Genomic DNA, 14,371 nt, shown 5'->3' on the forward strand with positions numbered 1-14,371 from the left:
GTATCAACCTCATCCAAAGAGCTCTGGGTAAACTAAGGCTCAGGCAGTAGCAAAATCACCTTCCACATAAGAAAGACACAGGTGGGGTTTTACAGTTTTCTTCTTACAAAGAGGGCAAGGGTTGGGACTGTGAATCAAAGCCCCAATTTAAACAATATATATATAGTTTCTATACTTCTAAAAGAGAAAAAGGTAACTAAAATAGCTACCCATATTCTTGAAGGAAAAACATGGAGTGACATTAGTTGACATTGCCGATATCAATAATGCCAGATATCTATATAATTTCAAATTTTCCCTAATCCTTTCTTATTTTTAGCTTCCTTTTTCCTCTGGCAAATCCTGTTCCATCCTCCAGAAAGCTTTTGCTGAGAGTGTACTATGTGTGGTCACGTGCTGCTCTGGCCTAGTGTGAGTGGTAGACAAGCCAGAGCTGTCCTCACAGAGCTAATATTCCAGAGAGGGGGACAGACCAGTAGAGAAGTAAACAGAACAAAGTCATCTGCGGAGAGCAGGGATATGCCGAGAACTCAGGCACAGTTCTAATCCTCCTGTTGAAAGAGAATGTTTGATTAGCCCATTTAAAAGAGTGGACAAGCCTCTCTGAGGAGAGGCCAGCAGAGCCAGGGTGAGGAGAAGGGCACTCCAGGTCAGCCACAGGGGAGAGCCTAAGTAAGCCAAGGGCACACTGGTAGGACCCAAGGCAGTGGTTAGTTATCATGTTCTTCCTCTAGCTGGGTCTGACAGACAAGGACACCTAAACAAGTCCGATGACTTTTCAGTGGCAGAACCAGAGAACCAGTTCTTCCCTTCCCCGCCCTTCAAACTGGCCCTAGGTGCCCAGGCCACCTCTGTTTTGGGTCTGTGTGCACGTTTCATTTTCTACCATCAAGTCAGTTTTCTTAGCTTGCCTTCTTTTGGGTTCGCATCTTTAGCTCCTATCTCCCATACCTTCTTTCAAGCTAAAAATCTAAGATCTTGTCTGGTGATCACTTTTCCAGATCACCTGTCCTATCTACAGCAACATGTTCATCTAATTCTTTCATATAAGAATGCAACTCTTAGGGAATCTTCACCCCCAAACAGATAAATCATAGTCCAAAAATATGATCACAGTGGTGACCGGTGGCTGTGAACCCAAGAAGATGGGCACTAGGGATCCACATGTCCATGAACGGTAGAATAGGTAAAATTGCAGCATAGTGGCATAATGGAATATTGTATAGCAATAATGAATGTAATAGTCCCACAGCCAACAATATGGATGGGTTTCACAAGTGTAAGTTTGAATGAATGGATCTAGACATAAGAATACATGCTGTATAATTCCATTTGGATAAAGTTCAAAACCAGGCCAACTTATCTACCTGGGGAGGAGGAGTCCGAAGAGAGATGACCTTTGTGGGGCTGCAGGGAGATGCTGTTCATGTTCCCTACCTCGTTTTGTAGGTTCACTTTGTTGAAATGCACTGGGCTTTGTAGAAATCTATCCACTGTGTACATAATTTACGTAAAAAGAAAGGTTGAGCATAAAGATAGCCGCTAGCTAGTCTCTCTGGAAATGCAAGAGGAGGAACCAATTTCCAAGGTGCTCCAGCACACTCCCACTTCTAAGGCTGCCCGCTGCCATGCTGGTGCAGGATCTGAGTCTGCCTGGGTTTCAGCCCCTTGGACTCCACTTCAGTATACATGGTTCTTTCTCTTGCCATCTACTTACCCATCTGCCTGTAGCATCCTCACAGGATGGTGAAAGCTTTTTTATGGATTGAGGCTTTGGGCACTAAAAGGGAGGGCACTCGCTTAAGGGCACAAAGCAAGCAAACAGTCCAGAGTCAGGAAGGACATCCAGGCTCAGATACGGGGGCCTGACCTCTTTGCATGAGGTCATGAGCAACGAACTGCCTCAAGGAGAGGCTGTCTTGCAGAAGGAGAACAGCATCACTAAATCCACCAGGGGACTCAGTGCCCACAGGGCATTGTCCTATCCCAGTTTTCCCCGGGAATCATAGTCTGCTCTTATCTTTTCTCTCTTCCTCTCACCCTCTCTTATTTGGCAGTGCTTTTTGAGCACATGTCCTTGGCACTAAGCTAAATCCCAACCCCTATTTTATTTTTATTTTGAAACAGGCTCTCCTAACTTGCTAAGTTGTCCAGGCTGGACTCAAACATAATCCTGCTGCCTCAGCCTCCCAGAGTGCTGGGATGACAGCTAGGAGCCACCACACCTGGCTGGTTTTGAGGCTTTTACATTCATAAGAGGAGGCAGCATTCCAGAAAGAAACACACCAGTGTGTAGAGACTCAAGTGCAGCTTCTGTAAATCTCACCACCGGAAAGGGCAGCTTATTTGGCGAGGTTAGAGGGCAAGTTACAAAACCCACACAACTGTGAAAGAGGCACGCTAGAGGTCCTTTAGGAAAGCCGGGAAGTGGTGGTTACAAGAAGTGTTTACCTGCTTTGCTTGTAGATGTCTCAGTAACCATCATTTCTTGGTTACTCAGCCACCCTGGTCATTGTCGTCACCCCTCAGCTAAGCCCCCAGGCCCAGCGGGCCAAGCTTGCTGTACTGCCTCCTCCTGCTGTTCTCCTGTGTTGTCCTCCTGCCCTGGCCTCCTGCACTGTCCTCTTAAGCCTCAACTTTTCTGTCCGATCTCTTCCCCAGTCCAGATGCTCCCAACAGACCAGGCAGACCAGGCAGATGATTCTCACATTTTATTTAAGGCCTCCTCATAAGAGCAACAAAGCCAATTAACTGGAACTATTTCTCTGTGTGGTAGGTTAACTAATGGTCAGCTTGAGTGGGAACGCCCAGCTGAACTGAGTCAGCATGGTGGTGGGTGTGGAAGGCCCACCTGAGGACTGTTGCCAGCAACATAAAAAGAGAACCGGAGGGGAAGATGGTGTGCTGTTGATTCTCCTGGAGAAGCATGTCCTGCTGATTTGCCTGATAGGAACTCAGCTGTACTCACTGTCGGAGCAACTTGAACCCACTGTTGCTGAGGATGGCTGCAGTTCTTTTGGGGTCAGCTCTGGTCCTTACCTTGAGTGTCACTTCCTGGCTCCAGTGCAGATCCCTCAGCCTGCTAGCACAGATCCTTCATCCCACTGGCACAGACTTCCTAGCTTCCACCACTGACATTTTGGGCCTTCTCAGTGCAGATCCTTGATACAGACTTGCATGAGACATTGTCATGGGCTCTAGGTCTTCAGATGGACTCATTCAGGAGATGGCCATGGGATCCAGGCCCTCAGCTGGATTCTTTGGGTCTCTAGCGCATGGACAGATCTCCCGCACTCTTTGCATTTGACTCTTTGGGTGAATATTATAAAATAATCCTATAAGTTTTTGTTATTGCAAAGAGCAGGCAGGCTGAGGGCCCTAGGTCTGCTTGAGATGTGTCTGTGGCCCCGCAATGCGCTGGGTTAGGGTTAGGGCTCTGTGAGCCACACAGGGCTGTGTTGCCCGAGTTTAAGAACAACTTTAAGGAGGAGAAGTTCATTTTGGCTCAGAGCTTCCGTTCATGGTCAGCTGGCGCCAAGGCAGAAGAAACAGCGTGGTAAAAGGCATGGCAGAGGAAAGCTGCTTTCTTCATGACAGCCAGGAAAGAGAGTAAGAGAGCCAGAGAGATAGAGGGGATGGGTAGGAAGGTGGGACGTCACTTCAAGCCGGGCTCCAGTGACCCACTTCTCCCGCTGGGCCTCAGCTGTGAACCCATCAACGGGTTAATCCCTGATCCCACCATTTCCCAAAAGCCCCCTCTCTGAACACACGAAACTGCTGGGGAGACATTTTTACCTCAGCCTTAACAGGCTGCTCGCCCACCACATACTTTATGCCCTGCCCTTCTCACTAGCTGGTCGGAATGGGCGTGCTGTGCCTCAGAGAGATGTAGCAATTCTCCAGAAATGCCACGGCATACTCATCTCTAGAAGCGAAATCTCAGGTGAGGTGAACCACACACAGTTGGGCCTGCTTTTCAAGGCCTGCCTAACTTCCAGGAAAAGTGTTGGTCTCATAAAATTTAGGAAGAGTTAACAGAATGTCAGAGCAACTAAAATGAAACAGCAATGAGGTCTCCAGAGTGAATGTCCTGTCCCACTCGATCAGCATCCAGCCCAAGCATTATTAAGGACTCAGTGGGTATCAGAAATCCTGGTGGAAGCTGAAAGATTATGTATTTATTGTTTTGTGGCTTTTTTTTTTTTAGTGGCAAGGTCTCTCTATGGAGCCCAGGCTGGCTTAAACCTGCGGTGATCCTCCTGCCTCAGCCTCCCCAGTGGTAGGATCACAGGGGTGTACCACCACCATACCCAGCATGAAAGGCTATTGGAAAGCCTGTGTACTGGCAGAGAGTGACCAGCAAGGTTTTCCCTCCTTCAGGATTTCAGTCAGGTCCAAGTAGACAGGTACTGAGGGCCACACCAGCCCAGCAAACTGGGCTCACAGATCAGGATGCTGGCCGCCTCAGGTGGCAAGGAAGTCTATGATCAGCAGACATTGCTGCATCTGCGGCAGTTTCCCCTTCACAACTGCCTTAGCTGCAGGAGCATGTGTGCAAATGCCTTTGTGTCCATCACTAGAATGATTTATCATTCATGAGGTGGATCTAAGAGGAAAAGTCAAATTACATAGAGATTACACTGATCCCCTTTAAGCATTTTCAGTTCACATTGGTGTTTTGATTTTTTGTTTTGGTATATGAGCACCAAACCGAAGACAGACCTGCCCACAAATATGCCCACAAGCCAGGAATACGCTATGCAAAGCAATCACCATACCAACAGTGAAGTGTTCCCAGGCACTTTCTCCTGGTATGGGCCCCTTCTTATCCACGGAATCCTTTTGTGTCCCTGTCTCTCACAGACACGTGAGCAGATGATGATGAAGGTACCTGCCTAGACACAAAAACCCACACATTCTCCATGGGCCTGTTTAACCCATAACCACTTTCCTGTTTGCTGGTTTGAAATGAGCTTGGTACAAGCAGAGGGGAGAACAAAGGATACATGTCTTGGAGGTAATCCTTAGTGACTACACACCCTAAAGTAGAGAGACTGGTACTTTCCTAGGGTTATAAAGCAAAATTCTTTTATATGCTTCAAATTTACAACTCTCGTTTATGGGTGTTTCTGTTGCTTTTAATGCATTAAGAGCCTGCAAAAGTCCATGTGATCCAGTTTGGACTTGCTTCTCAAGAACACTTCCCAAACGTTTTATGGAATGCTGGGAAACTCCCAGCCACAGCCTGGCCTGGGCTCTTGCATGCTGGGATTTCAGCATCCACATGACATGATTTTTAAAGGAATTCAGACTTTGGTTGGTTGACTCCAAAGCGAAGCACCCAGTCCTCATGCCAGGCCCATGCTACTTGCTCTTCCCCAGGTCCCAGTGTGGAGAGCTAGTTTCCTCCCATTTTCCAGGAAGTAAAGTCAAGGTGCATGGTGGAGGAGCCCCAGAGCTTACACGCATCATTCCTATGGTGTAGTTGTGGTGGCGTTCTTTAGATCCTTAAGAAAGAAATGCCAAAGGGAGGGAGAATTCTGAGATTGTGGATAAACCAGGTGCTAATGAGAAGGTGGCAGCACCTGATACCTGTTACAGATCTTGAAGGTTTGAACTCATGGCTCTTGAAGAGACGGGGCTGTGACTGGAAGAAACAGGAGGAAGAGCTGGCACTGGAGCTTTTGGAAGGATGACATAGGAAAAAAAAAGTTGAAAAATAAGGTGTAGGGGCTGGGGGTTTAGCTCAGTGGCACAGTGCCTGCCTGGCAAGCACAAGGTCATGAGTTTGATTCCCAGTACAGGAAAAATCCGCCCTCCCAAAAAAAAGAAAAAAAGAAAAATAAGGCATAGCTCACTAGGTGTAGTTTAGACCTCACTGGGTAGAAAATGAGGAACTGCTTGATGTTGGACCAGGCTAGATAGAACCTGGTGACATTTGTGTAACATGGCTGAGGAGGTGTTAGATTTCCTTTGCTCTGACAAAATACCTGAGAAAATCAACTTAAAAGCAGGAAAGGTTTGTTTTGGCTCACTGTTTCAGAGGTTTCAGTCCATGGTTACTTGGCTTCATTCCTTTGGAGCCTGTGGTGAGGCAGAGCATCCTAGTGGAAACGCATGGTGGAAGAGGCTGCCCCCCTCATGGCAGCCAGGAAACAGGAGGCAAGAGAAAAGTCTGGGGCCCAGTACCTGCCCAGAGAGCACACTCTCTTTTTTTTTTGTTTGTTTTGTTTTGTTTTTCTTCCAGTACCAGGAATCAAACTCACGACCTTGCACTTGCCAGGCAGGCACTGTGTCACTGAGCTAAATCCCCAGCCCCTCTGAAAGCACACTCTCAATGACCTAATTTCCTCCCACTCCCCATCCCCCAGAAAGTCTACCCCCAGTAACACCACAGGCTGGGGACCAGACCGTTAAGACAGGGGCCCTTCCATGGATTCACACTATAGCAGGGGGCAGGATGGAGATGAGTTGAAAGGCTACTCCTATAATCCCTATCGTGGGTACTGAGGGCCACACCAGCCCATACAGAGATCGGGATGTTGGCCACCTCAGGTGGCAAGGAAGTCTGTGATCAGCAGACATTGCTGCATCTGTCGCAATTCCCCCTTCACAACTGCCTTAGATGCAGAAGCAAGAATTAAAGACTAAGTTACTTAAACTTCAAAAAGATCAAATATATAGGAAATGCAGTTCATATTCAAAATGTTGGCCCAATGAACCCAAAGAAGGGTGAAGCTTTCCATGTGTATTTAGTCCAGCCAATTTTTGAAAAAGCAAGGAAGCTGCTTCTGCCCCCTGGTGGCTTTCATGAAAATTTAACTGAAAGGGTAGAAAGGCAAGGAGACATCTCTCCTTTGTATCCAAATGTAAGCTGCTCCACTGTGAACAGGGACCAAGGCACCCAGAGACCCCTTCCAGACAATCCTCACTTTGTCAAGGTCAGGCCACAGCCTGTGGCTCCTCTGCGAGGCTGAGCCCGTGGTCCTGCCCCTCCCAGCTGGACAGTGGCGGACACTAAGGTTCCAGCGCAGCTGCACCCAGCTCTCGGAGTGATGGCTGAATGTGATCAGGGAGCAGGGTGTGTGCTCTGGCTCCACTGGCTCCCTGTCCACTCCAGCTGCCCAGAGGCTGGACGCACCACTCTGCACAGAGCACACGGTTCCCTTGTAATGAGGCTACCAAAAGCTGTTAAATATAGATTCCCTTTTTTGGGTAAAAGTTACAAATCTATTTCCAACTATTATCATCTACCTCAATTTGCTGCCTACTTAGGCAGCATATTACAGTACCACAAAATGTCACTCTTCTCCCATTCCCCAAAATGTGCATTTGTTTTCCTGACCTATTTAATATTGCTCTTCAGCTAACCTGTGTGGCTCTGTGGAAAGCCTATTTGAAGATGCAGTGCCTCCCCCAGAATTTGCCGGCATGCAGAAGAATAATGCAGGAGCAGTTGGGGGCAAGATGGAAGCAGTCTAGTCATTATCAGTTAAAGTGTAACTGGATATGGCAACCTGCTGCGCGAGGCAATCGGGGCAGCCCACGAAATGCAGCTGCTTTTCCAGATAGCCTGTTGTTGGGTTGTGCCTCCAACAAAACAAGCAAAAATGCGCATAATTGCACCAAGGCCTCAAACTCATTTTATTCCCCCATTATACCAAGGAGATGGAGAGTAGGGTGCGACAGGAACGAGGCTCTCTCCTGGGCACCTATGAATAATTGTTTATCCACATCCTATTAAGGAAAGGCAGCCATTAGAAACTTCTTGCCCTTCTAACATTAGAGTGCCCTTTGTGAAAGGCCGTTTAAAACGAATTCCAATTCCACGGTGTTGAAGGTCTGTTTTAATATTGTGAATTTTGCAGATAATGGTAATTGATCTCAAGATAAATTACAAAAAGGTAATAGAAGCTTTTCATTGCTTTGACACTTTCGAATGGAAATATTTAAATTGCACTGTACATTTTCTTAGTCTACTGAATGGACTTTCACCATTTCCTTGACAGCTCAGCACTGTCATTGCTAATCCAGCTATCCACCTGACTAGACATGATGGTGAGCTGTTGAGATGTTTATGGGTCCGAGGCTTGGATTGCATTATTTTATTTGGAACTATTTTGTTAAAACTTGATTTTGACTACTTTTCTTTTGGTTGATCTCTGTTTGGGGCAAGATGTAATAGGCTAAAGAACAGTAGAGCAGCCAGGCCATGTGCTGAGCCTTGTGTACCAGCAAATCTCATGACTCCTCCCAGCTGGCCACCAGCCACCCCTGCCCACTCCTGAAGAGCTGAGGAAGTGGAGGTTTACTGACCTCTGGCACCTGTCCAAGTTCAGAGAGCAGTAAGTGATCCTGGGCTAGAACATAGTCTGGGTTGCCTTTTGAGACCAGGTCCCCCCACACATATTCTTTTCTTCTTTAAATTCACTATGGTTAATCAAAGGATGCCATTGCTGGGGGCACGTGGTCAGAAGGTTGCTGCGGGTCTAATGTCAGCATGTCCTACTCACAGGCACCGGGATATGATATGTGCCCTTCTGTTAGCATATCATTTCCAAGTGACTTTATCTTTTTACCCTGCTGCTAAAAATTTCTTTGGCGACGCATCTCCACAAAGCACACGCTCTTTACCTACACCCCATGCCCACACAGCTCCCGCTCACAGGAGGCATGCGCTGCAGTGCAGATTCCAGCTGACTCTAGCTGCCAAGAGGCAATTTTGTTTCCTTCCCTTCTGAGACTCCATCTATGTTCCAGATGGTGAAGCAGCTAGATTACCAACCTAGAGATAAGCAAGGTCTACAATTCATCACACACTAATAACGCTGACACAGAGCAGTTTCCACCTCTTACCAAAGGCAACGCCTGAGCAATAGAAATGAAAAATGCACTCAATATAGTAGTGAATCGCTCACCAGACTTTCTTACTAAATAGCACTAAATAGTTCATTTCGGAACTTTCCCAGTTGATATGTTAGGGACATTATCAGAAATACTAATTACTGCATGCATACCCACCAGCTGCCGTAGACGCAAAAGCTTTAATTGCAGCTGGCTACATTCTGGTTATTTTTCTGGTCTTCTTAGTTGAATGACTAAAGGCATTGTGTTAAGGAAGTCACAGCATGGTTCTCAAGAACTGGAGGAAAGCTGGGGACTAGAGATAGCCACTCTTCCTTTCTATAGAGCCATCCCTCGTGAGGCTGCAAAGGACCACTCCCAGGGCCACTGCAGATCTTCCATCAGCACGCCTGTTGCATCCAACTTCTGATGAAGCAAGCCCAAACTAACCTCTCTGGAACACGTCTCCACAGGAATTCTCCAAGATCTCTGTGCAAAGGACACTGACAAATTTTGGTGAGAAGTAAGCTGCACTGGGGGAAAAATCTAAAACTAATAATAAAAATTCTTTTACAAAACACAATACTTTGAAAGACCACTAACCAGTCTTCTGGACTACTTTGCTCATGGAATTATCCACTAGCTCAATAGTAAAGAGTTTAAGAGTGACGTAATGAGGATTTATTTTTTTCCCACTTTCTGTTGCAGAGTTGGACCTCTTTTGGGAGGAAATCTCTTTTGCAAGAAAATCTCTTTATTGCTATAGATTCAGAGACTGTTATTGATATACTCATAAGGATTTTTTTCTATTTGATTAAAATAAACATGTAACTAGAACTACTAGAGACCTGGAAAAAATTTAAGATATGATATTGAAAAATGGAACTTATAATAGCAGGAATTATGTACACATATTTTGGATTTAATTCTTCAGTAATTCACACTGTTCTTTAGTGAGGTATTCTCTCTGTGTATCCCTTAACCATAAATCATAGCAATAGCAGTCACTCTTGGAAACTGATACTGCCCACAGTACTATAATGAGAAACTACAAATTCACATCTAGATAACTATAGTTTATCTAATAATACAAACTGTTTTATTGCTTTAATAATTTTGAGTGACAGTGTGTAAATTGTATAAATCAAGATAGAACTTAAAATCAAAGATGGAACTATACTACACAGTGGAAACTGCAAGCAATGAGAAAACCAAAAGCATTTGAAGAAATTGTTCAGATGTTCCACTGTTAATTAGGTTCCATGGTGTTTTACTACATAGAAATCTAATAGATATCAAAGCATGACACATTTCAATGTTTAAAAATTGACTTTCTGCAGCACTGAGTACTGGAATGATGGACACTGTTGTGGGCTGTGTCCCCTAAAAGACACCGGGAAGTCCTAACCCTAGATGCTTGTGAATGTGAGCTTATTTGAAATTCGAATTTTTGCAGATGTACTAAGTGGGGTCACACTGGGGTGCGAGCTCAACCCAGTGTGACTAGCGTCCTAACGGCAAGATGACGCAGGCACAGCGCTGGAAGGCAGTAGATCCTGTGAACAAGGAGGCAAAACAACAGTGCGGCTTCCAGCGCTGAGCCCCACCGCAGAGGTCAGCAGCCGGCAGCAGCCTGGGAGAGGCAAGTGGACATCTGTCCCGGACCCTTCAGTGGGCAGGAACCTGCTGAGAGTGCCACTTCGTCAGATTTTCAGCCTCTAAAACTGAGAGTAGACCGAAATTCCTCTCTTAAGTCATAAGGGTTGTGTCATTTATTACCAGAAGTCGACGCAGTAGCCATAAGCTACATATGGATACAGAATGCTTGAAACATGGTTGGGGAGGCTGTGAAACAAAATTTTAATTTTAAATTTTCCATAGACACACGTGGCTGATGGCTACTTTCTCAGCCAGGGTAGCTCTATCAGTTTGTTTGACTCCTATCATAGACTAATAAATTGAAATCCTTTATCAAACTGGTTCTTCAAACCAAAATTAAGAATAAATCACAGGTTTACTGACCTCCAAGCATACACTTTCTCTGTATATCTACACATATGTGTTATTTGGTTTAAAAGTTAATAAAATAGCTCTCATCCACAACTTTCAAATTATAGTCTGGCCATCTTTCAAAATTTAAAAATGCACTGGACAAACACACTAAACTACATATAACTGAGCTAAAAGCCTTAAGCTCTGAATTGACAAACCTAAAATGTTGTTTTTCGTGTTTCATGATCAAAAAGTTTCATTAGTTGAGAAATGCTATTCAGATTCACTGAATACTGAATTAACAAAGTGTGATGAATTGGACTTCATGAAGTATTCATGAGCTCTCATTTAATGCTAATTAAATTTTTAAAAGGCCTATGTTAAATGATTTTAAGACCCTAGCTCAGACTGACAAGCATGCAAAATTAAAGTTCAGAAGAAAATTCAATCCCAAATCACATAGTTGAATTATACAAGTTAGGGCTGCATTTAGGAGTCTTCTTTTACATAATGAATTGTGGTAGCCTGTAACATTAAAACAAAATTTAAAAATCACTCTTTTCATATCCTTTGATCACTAAACAAAACAAAACTGGGCTAGTCACTAAGTCAGCTTTGTACATGCCTGAGAAATGGAGGATACCACTGTCTCAAAGGTAGCTGGAACTTACTTTTCAGTGCTATCCCAAACTACACAACAGTAAGATTTGCTACACTATGCTTTTTTTTAAAAAAAGTAACTTTTGTTTGAAATTGAAGATGAAGAAATGTGCTGAGGAAACCAAGTTATATACATCTACAAGCTATTTTGAAGATCTAAAAACTAAGAATTTGGGAAATAATGTATCTAAGAACTTTAATTCTTCATAAAATTGAAATAGTTACTGAGACATTTTCTTAATTGGTCAGAAAGACATCAACTCTGACAACAAACAATATAATAGTAGTGTAGATTTACCTAGATTAAATCTCAGACAGCGTATAGACATTTTTGTTTGTTTGTTACTGTTGTTTTTGGAGATACGGTCTTGCCATGTAGTTTGGGCTGGCCTTGAACTATGTTGTCCAGGTTGGCCTAGAACTTGCAGGGATCTCCTGTCTCAGTCCTCCAAGTGCTGGGAATATAGGTATGCACCATCATGCCCAGCAACAGCCAATATATTTTAAAAATAAAAATTCAGCTTAGTAGCAGTGATATCATTATCCAGCCTTTCCAGTAAACTTAAAGATTCATTTTCTAAAGAATTAGCAATTTAAAATCTTAAGTTTTTTTAAATAACAATAAGCTTTTAAGTAAGATATTTTGTTGAAAATTTTAGAGGTGTGCAGAATAGGTCCCCTGGAAAATATCTAGCAGAAGTGACAATGAGTGGAGAGGAACTAAGTCTTAAAAGCTACAAGTAGGTGTGGAGTAAATTCTTCACGTTTAGTGAAAAGCAAAGGGAACTGGGAATGGTAAGAACAATGTCAGCAAGTGTCTTAGTTTGTTCAGGCTGCTGGAACAGAATACGTTGTGGGGGCGGGGTTAAAGACACCAGATATCCAACATCAAGGTTGGTGGGAAATTCCAATGTCAAGGTGCTAGTTGATTTGGTATCTGGGGAAGGTTCAGTTTTTGGTTCATGCAGGACCTCTTCCTGTGTCTTCACATGACAGGAGGGGCAAGAGCACACTAAGGCCTCTTCTGTAGGGGAACTAATCCCACCTAGAAGGACTCTGCCCCTATATCTAAAAGTACTCCCACCTTCTAAAACCATCACAGTGAACATGTCCATACTCTACAGAAATTCTAGACAAACACACTCAGTCTGCTGCAGCACCAAGTGTGGCAAGAAAATGATTTTTATAAAACACGTCCTAATGCTGGTAAACTGTAACTCCCACTACCCATAAGGAGAGGTCAAAATATTACGTCCTCTTTCCCAAAAGAGAGTAGATGCACTGAAATATTATGCAAGCATAGAATTATATTCTTTCTCATTTCTTTTCATGTTCACAATATATGTAGATGCTTACAGTATATTAGATATATGAAAAATTTGAAATGTTATGATTCCACTTCTTTAAAAAATACATATGATTAGGTAGAAAAAAGTGTGAAAGGATATACACTGTGAATGGTGGTCAGCAGTTGTTGATGAGGATTTTTATTTTCTTTAGTATTTTTTTTTTAAAGAGGGAAAAGTTTATTTAGCTCACAGTTTGTGGAGGTTTCAGTCCATACATGGCTGACTCCAAGGCAGAGTGGCACATGGCAGAAGGCAACAATTTATGGCAGTGGAAGACAGCAAAAGCAATAAGAGCAAAAAGGGAGGAGGAGCAGAGAGCAAACTTCTTCCCCTCTCTTATATTGTACGCAAACTACCCACCCCCAGGGTGGATGTAGCACTCAGCTATAATCCCAGCATTGCACCATGAATGTATTGTTAACTCTAGAAGCCTGCTCAATGACTGTCTAAATGGGTCGTGATGAACATTGTCATCTTTTTGTTTTTGTTTCTGTTTTGAGACAGAGTCTTCCTACATAGTTCAGGCAGGCCTTGAACTCATTATGTAGCTGAGGCTGATCCTGAACTTTCCATGATCCTCCTGCCTCCCAGAATGCTGGGATTACAGGCATGCACCACCACAACTGGCATATCCATTTCAAATCAAGAAAAACAATGAAGATATTTCCATTCTGGAAAAAATGTCACTGGGAATTAAAACTAATATTTCAATACCTTGGAAATATGATTTATTTTGTCAGCAACCTCCTCAGGTTTGTTTTATGATAAAAAGACAAAATACTAGTAAATATCTTCCATAAATACACTGTGGACTACTGAGAACAATTTAAGCACATTTTTGCTATATAATTTTGAAAATTTCTCTGTAAATTATTTTTTCTCATTTTTTATTTTAAAAAATAAAAGAAGGAAAACATATTAACAGACAGACATCCATTTACAAAATAGCATAAGAACAATACAAACAAAACAGAGTTACAGACAAAGTTGTAGGAATTTAACCATGGTTGTTGTATTATTTATTGATGTCTTCAAAGTGGCTTCTCAGGAAAACAAATAGAGATATACAAGATTGATCAAACAAGTAATCATTAACTGTTCCTTTCTGTAGAGCAATAGAAGACAATAGTACAACTATGTTAGCTCCCCTGTATATACATACTTACATATTTTCCCCTTCTTTCCCTTTTCTTTTCCCACACCCCAGTTGCCCTTTACTTTTGAGCATTTTCCTTTTGTTTCACAATGTCTATCATGCCTCCTAGATTTTATTCACTCATTCAGGTCTTACACTAGTGAGACAATATGATGTTTACACATGCAGGTCTGAATAATTTCACTTATGAGTTTGGTCTCTAGTTGTGACCATTTCCCTATAAAAGCCTTGAGTTTATCTTTCTTTATAGCTGAGTAATATTCCATTATATAAAAGTACCACAATTTTTTTATCCAGTCCTCAGTGGATGGACATTTGGGTTGCTTCCACAATTTAGCAATTACAAACTTCACTGCTATGAACATGGGTG

Source organism: Chinchilla lanigera, unplaced genomic scaffold (genome assembly GCF_000276665.1).
Source record: "Chinchilla lanigera isolate Chin_1 unplaced genomic scaffold, ChiLan1.0 scaffold00076, whole genome shotgun sequence".
Classification (NCBI taxonomy): Eukaryota; Metazoa; Chordata; class Mammalia; order Rodentia; family Chinchillidae; genus Chinchilla; species Chinchilla lanigera.